Below are 7,448 nucleotides of genomic sequence, written 5' to 3'. Positions count from 1 at the left end.
TTTGGTAAGGCTTTGGTAGTGGCCGTGGGTGTTTAGTGAGCTTTGGTAGAGGCCGTGGGTGTTTGGTAAGGCTTTGGTAGAGGCCGTGGGTGTTTGGTAAGGCTTTGGTAGAGGTGGTGGGTGTTTGGTAAGGCTTTGGTAGAGGCCGTGGGTGTTTGGTAAGGCTTTGGTAGAGGCCGTGGGTGTTTGGTAAGGCTTTGGTAGAGGTGGTGGGTGTTTGGTAAGGCTTTGGTAGAGGCCGTGGGTGTTTGGTAAGGCTTTGGTAGAGGTGGTGGGTGTTTGGTAAGGCTTTGGTAGAGGCCGTGGGTGTTTGGTTCAAAAGCACCTTTCCACTTCTGACCTTCTATCTGATCGCCAGTATGGGTTCCGCAAGGGGCGTTCTACTGGTGATCTCCTAGCCTTCTTAACTGACTCTTGGTCATCCTCTCTTAGCCGTTTCGGTGAAACCTTTGCTATTGTGCTGGACATATCAAAAGCTTTTGATAGGGTCTGGCACAAATCTTTGCATTCCAAACTACCCTTCTACGGGGTTTCTATCCTTCTCTCTGTACCTTTATCTCCAGTTTCCTTTCTGACCGTTCTATTTCTGCCGTGGTAGACGGTCACTGTTCTTCCCCTAAATCTATTAACAGTGGTGTCCCACAGGGTTCTGTCCTATCTCCCACTCTTTTTCTGTTGTTCATTGATGATAATCTTTCCAAAACGAACTGTCCTATCCATTCCTACGCCGATGATTCCACTCTGCATTATTCAACTTCTTTTAATAGAAGACCCACCCTTCAGGAACTTAACGACTCAAGGCTGGAGGCTGCAGAATGCTTAGCCTCAGACCTTACTATTATTTCCGATTGGGGCAAGAAGAACCTGGTGTCCTTCAACGCCTCAAAAACACAGTTTCTCCACCTATCCACTCGACACAATCTTCCAAACAACTATCCCCTATTCTTTGACAACACCCAGCTAACACCTTCCTCAACACTAAACATCCTCGGTCTATCCTTAACTCAAAATCTCAACTGGAAACTTCATATCTCATCTCTTACTAAATCAGCTTCCTCGAGGCTGGGCGTTCTGTATCGTCTCCGCCAGTTCTTCTCCCCTGCACAGTTGCTGTCCATATACAGGGCCTTGTCCGCCCTCGTATGGAGTATGAATCTCATTGATTGGTGGTCTCCACTCACACAGCTCTTCTGGACAGAGTGGAGGCTAAGGCTCTTCGTCTCATCAGCTCTCCTCCTCATACTGATAGTCTTCTACCTCTTAAATTCCGCCGCAATGTTGCCTCTCTTTCCATCTTCTATCGATATTTCCACGCTGACTGCTCTTCTGAACTTGCTAACTGCATGCCTCCCCCCCTCCCGCGGCCCCGCTGCACACGACTTTCTACTCATGCTCATCCCTATACTGTCCAAACCCCTTATGCAAGAGTCAACCAGCATCTTCACTCTTTCATCCCTCACGCTGGTAAACTCTGGAACAATCTTCCTTCATCTGTATTTCCTCCTGCCTACGACGTGAACTCTTTCAAGAGGAGGGTATCAGGACACCTCTCCTCCCGTATTTGACCTTGCTTTCGGCCACCTCTTTTGTATCTTTTTTAGGAGCAGCGAGTGGCGGGCTTTTTTTTATTATTGTTTTCTCTTTTGGTGTGCCCTTGAGCTGACTCCTTTGTTGTAAAAAAAAAAAAAAAAAAAAAAAAAACCCTAGTCTAAGACGCATTACAACCAGATCATACAAGGCACTCTTTCTGCCGTGGGTGACATTGGTGTCTTGCGAAACATGGACATAGTGGATAGAGCTTGGACTACCCCTCTCATAGCAGCCGGCAATAGCAGAGTCAAGTGAGCTTTGTGTATAAAGTTTAAGTCTGCCCTTGATATAATTATATTCTGCAGGAGTGCCTTCTAGAGTCCTATTAAGGGCACGCCGAGCCAAAACATCCACTTGTTCATTAAAAGGGATGCCCACAAATAATATTGATCCCCTGAACCCCTGGGGGGACTCGAACCCCCAATCCCTGGCTTAGGAGGCCAATGCCTTATCCATTAGGCCACAGGGGCGGATATTAGTGACTTCCAGAGTGCATTGCAACACTTGGAAGCTTCCTGGAAAGTCTTGTATATCCGGGAAACCATCACTTGTATGGTACTAAGAACATGTTGTAAAGGTAATATTTAGCCCATAACTCATCATTAATTACTGTTATTCGTCGTACGGGAACAGAAGGAAACGTGTGTGAGATTGCTTCATTTCAGGGTTGTCGTGGTAATGGGGGCCAGTTGTTAGCTCTGCGGTCAAAGGGGCTAATTTTTATTTTCCTTTTGTTTTTCCATGACCGCAACCGTCACGTCCGCAGACAACGGTTCATTTAGTAATTGCTCAGGAATGAATTAACGCCATGAAACGCACTTGTCGACAGTCATCTTTTTGCTATTTACTGTTTCATTCATTATTTTTCATCTATTTTTAACTGTTAAGGAAAATCAGAAACGAGAAGTAGGATATTGACACGGAACGATCGGGCAACATTAAATTTTCTTTCATTATTTTACTATTCACTTTTTTTTAACCAATTTTACTATTTTTTACTATTCCCGCTCACATGTTGGCGGCCCCATAATGAAAAGACAGACAGACTTCCTCGTGCTGCCTCTGATGATCTCAATGCACACCAATAATTATGTTAAGAATAGACTAAGATCCCTTGTTAGCGAGCCTGTCACCAGCCAGCTTGCCTTGAGGTGTCAGGATGGTTACCCAGTGTTGCCAGATGGCGCAGAGGAAATTTCAGTAGATTATTGCGAGAAAATTCAGTAGGTAGGTAAAAAATTCGGCAGACGCACTTTAATATATATGTAGTGATTCTTGTGCTATATATTATGTAGATAAAATGAGGTTAAAAAGCATGATATCAGCATTTTTTTTAACTATTTGGTGAAAATTTGGAAAAGCAATATTTAAATTATTCATGAGATTGACAAATTATTTCTGAGGTTCATCAAAATTTCAGTAAATCTCCTGATATTTCGGCAGATCTGGCAACACTGTACTATGGTAGTCCCTCCAGAATCCACTATGGCCAGGTATCAAATATCTGCACCCACACTTATGGTAGGCTGAGTGCATCCTGTGATCTGGTGGTGATGTGGCTGAGGCTGGGCTACAGATATTACTGGGAGGTCAATGGGGCTGACCTTGTACCTTGCCGCTCGTGTGTCAAGCCAGGGGGTCACACGCTCAAACACTATGTTCTGCAATGTTCTGCTATTAATGCCTACCACTGGGACCTGCCTGGGGTGGTGGGGCTGCTGGTTCATCTACAATAATGTAACCTAACCTAGCCTAACCTTACCTAACCTAACCTAACCTAACCTAACCTAACCTAACCTAACCTTTAACCTAACCTAACCTAACCTAACCTAACCTTTAACCTAACCTAACCTAACCTAACCTAACCTAACCTAACCTAACCTAACCTAACCTAACCTAACCTTTAACCTAACCTAGCCTAACCTTTAACCTAACCTAACCTAACCTAACCTAACCTAACCTAACCTAACCTAACCTAACCTTTAACCTTACCTAACCTAACCTAACCTAACCTAACCTAACCTTACCTAACCTAACCTAACCTTTAACCTAACCTAACCTAACCTAACCTAACCTTTAACCTTACCTAACCTAACCTAACCTTTAACCTAACCTAACCTAACCTATCTTTCAGCTGTACGTGCTTAGTGAGTATCCTGCATTTGCCTCTAGATTGTAGTCCAAATGTACAGTCCCTTATGTCTGCTCCCTTGACTAAATCCAGGCCTTTATTTATTTTTTGCACTTGTCCCCCACCATTGTATCTTTTTAGTTTCCTGGTGCTACTTACACATGTATCCTTAGTTGTAGGTCCTCTGCACACTAAATTCCTTAACACATCCAACCATTTCAGATCCCTCTCACCTCTCCCTTAAACTTCAATTCGATCCCTCAAGTCACTGCTCTCCTCTTTCAATTCTCTTTCCCTATAATCACACTCTGTCCTGCCTGGGGGTTGGGATGGCATGCTCCTCCCTTCTCCCTTGTTGTTTTACTTGCAACAATAAACTATCAGTCAATCAATCGATCATTATTGAATTGAATTGAATTGAAATATTTATTGTTGTAAAATAAAACAAAGGGGAATGCCAATCAACGACGAGGATTCACATGACGTCACAAGAAGCCAGCCAATCAACGACGAGGATTCACATGACGTCACAAGAAGCCAGCCAATCAACGACGAGGATTCACATGACGTCACAAGAAGCCAGCCAATCAACGACGAGGATTCACATGACGTCACAAGAAGCCAGCCAATCAGCGACGAGGATTCACATGACGTCACAAGAAGCCAGGCAATCAGCGACGAAGATTCACATGACGTCACAAGAAGCCAGCCAATCAGCAACGAGGATTCACATGACGTCACAAGAAGCCAGCCAATCAACGACGAGAATTCACATGACGTCACAAGAAGCCAGCCAATCAGCGACGAGGATTCACATGACGTCACAAGAAGCCAGGCAATCAACGACGAGGATTCACATGATGTCACAAGAAGCCAGCCAATCAACGACGAGGATTCACATGACGTCACAAGAAGCCAGCCAATCAACGACGAGGATTCACATGACGTCACAAGAAGCCAGCCAATCAGCGACGAGGATTCACATGACGTCACAAGAAGCCAGCCAATCAGCGACGAGGATTCACATGACGTCACAAGAAGCCAGCCAATCAGCGACGAGGATTCACATGACGTCAGGCGGCCAATCAGCGAGCGTCTTCAGCGAGAGAGGATGCCCAGCGGGAAGGAAGGAAATGGTCGCGTCCTTTTCGTTGATAATTTACTGTTTTAAGCCTCGAGCGTGGCTGCCAGACGTCGCCGCCCCCGCCACTCACTCATAAGGCCTCCAGCTACCTGTGGGCGGCGGTGGAGGCGGAGGGCGGCGAGAGGCAATTTAGTGACCTTACGTACCTGTGTTGAGAGTGAGAGGTAAGACGCCATTGTTCACAGTCTCTCTCTCTCTCTCTCTCTCTCTCTCTCTCTCTCTCTCTCTCTCTCTCTCTCTCTCTCTCTTCTTCTTCTTCTTCTTGAGTTTTCTATTGTTTATTTATTCTTTCTCTTAATTATTTTGTACATGTATATAAGTGTAGCTATCTGGGGCTTTGCTGTTTCTCTCTCTCTCTCTCTCTCTCTCTCTCTCTCTCTCTCTCTCTCTCTCTCTCTCTCTCTCTCTCTCTCTCTCTCTCTCTCTCTCTCTCATATTCACCGCGTATAATCGCTCCTTGATTGCTCCGTTTGTAAAAAGTGTGTGTGTGTGTGTGTGTGTGTGTGTGTGTGTGTGTGTGTGTAGAGTAATTATTTTTTTGGTATATATAATTACTACTACTACTACTACTACTACTACTACTACTACTACTACTACTACTACTACTACTACTACTACTACTGCCTTGGTTAAATCTCGCTTTATATATAATAGTATGTCAAGGTTGTTCTTTCTTCCTCCTTTCCTTTTCAATACAAATCTTTTAAGGGGATTAGCGTGATATGGTGATGATGATGATAATGATAATAATAATAATAATAATAATAATAATAATAATAATAATAATAATAGGTTTAATTTTGTTTCTTATTATGTATTTTTTTTTTTTTTTGGTTTCCTTTCTTTCTTTCTTTCTTTCTTCTTCTTCTTCTTCTTCTTCTTCTTCTTCTTCTTTTCTTCTTCTTCTTCTTCTTCTTCTTCTTCTTCTTCTTCTTCTTCTTCTTCTTCTTCTTCTTCTTCTTCTTCTTCTTCTTCTTCTTCTTCTTCTTCTTCTTCTTCTTCTTCTTCTTCTTCTTCTTCTTCTTCTTCTTCTTCTTCTATATTTATTTGGTTATTTCCTTCGTCTTCTTCTTTTTCTTCTTTTCCTTCTTCCTCCTCCCCCTCCTCCTCCTCCTCCCCTTCGTCTTCATCTCCCTCTTCCTCCTCCTCTTCTTCTTCCTCTATCATTATTTTCATGCTAAGAGAGAGAGAGAGAGAGAGAGAGAGAGAGAGAGAGAGAGAGAGAGAGAGAGAATATCAACACCTTTGACCTCCGAAAAACAGAAGTGGCCCACCTGACCTGTTTTTTCTTCTTTTTTAGTGTGTGTGTGTGTGTGTGTGTGTGTGTGTGTGTGTGTGTGTGTGTGAGTGTGTGTGTGTGTGTGTGTGTGTGTGTGTAGAGTGATTTCTGTCTTTTTTATGTACGTTTTCACTTTTCTTTCACACACACACACACTTTCATCCATCATTCATTCTTTTTCTCGCTATTATTTCGCACAACAGAGAGAGAGAGAGAGAGAGAGAGAGAGAGAGTCAAATAATAAGTGAAGAAGATTATAAATGAGGAAACTGAACGGTACACACACACACACACACACACACACACACACACACACACACACACAAGCAAAACCACACGACTGATTACTGTGTGTGTGTGTGTGTGTGTGTGTGTGTGTGACAAAGTTAGATAGACAGATAGATAGATAGATAGAGATAGATAGATAGAGACAGATAGACAGACAGACAGACAGACAGACAGACAGACAAAGAACGTATTTTAACGAATGACTTTGATATATAAGGTCATATTTGGCAGAGGAAAGAGGAGGAGGAGGAGGAGGAGGTCAAGAGGTCACCTGATCGAGGGCTTATCCAGGTGACTCGCGGGTCTTCCTGGGTCACGCTGAGGTCAAAAGGTCATTGTTAAGATGTGTTTGTGTTTAAAGTTTGGAAAGGGAACGGGAGGGAAAGGAAGGGAAGGGAAGGGGAGGGATTTTTGGGGGGGTCATCAGCCATATATATCATTTTTAATTTTTTATTAGTATCATTCACACACAGTCATCCGTTCAGCTCATCCACACAGCTATAAGTCTTGGAGGGCGGCACACACCCACGCACTCATCCATTCAGCTCATCCACACAGCTTAACAAAAATATATAAATAAACAAATACATCCAAGGGAACTCATCCAAGGCTAGCTAAGTATTGGAGGGCAGCACACCCACACTCATCCATTCAGCGCATCCACACAGCTTAACGAAAATATATAAATAAACAAATGCATCTTAGGGAACTCATCCAAGGCTAGCTAAGTATTGGAGGGCGGCACACCCACACACTCATCCATTCAGCTCATCCGCACAGCTTAACAAAAATGTATAAATAAACAAATGCATCTTAGGGAACTCATCCAAGGCTAGCTACACACACACACACACACACACACACACAGACACACACACACACACACAGGGCCCAGCTATAGACCAACATCGCATATATAAATGACATAACATATATATCAATTTTATCTGTATCATCTGTAGGTTATCACGTGGACCACAACGGTAACAGTACATTTGTTTACATAGATATAATTA

At 43.3% G+C, this 7,448-nt stretch overlaps 1 non-coding gene across 1 annotated transcript; it reads right to left on the bottom strand.

The window, feature by feature from the left end:
• Positions 1-1,987: 1,987 nt before the first annotated feature.
• Positions 1,988-2,060, bottom strand: Trnar-ccu (transfer RNA arginine (anticodon CCU)). Its single transcript has one exon. It is a non-coding gene; the product is annotated as a tRNA-Arg (tRNA).
• Positions 2,061-7,448: the final 5,388 nt, after the last annotated feature.

This window comes from Eriocheir sinensis, chromosome 57, assembly GCF_024679095.1.
Source record: "Eriocheir sinensis breed Jianghai 21 chromosome 57, ASM2467909v1, whole genome shotgun sequence".
In the NCBI taxonomy this organism is placed as follows: domain Eukaryota; kingdom Metazoa; phylum Arthropoda; class Malacostraca; order Decapoda; family Varunidae; genus Eriocheir; species Eriocheir sinensis.
Note: the sequence above shows the minus strand (reverse complement) of the source record. Positions and strands in the feature narration are given on the sequence as shown.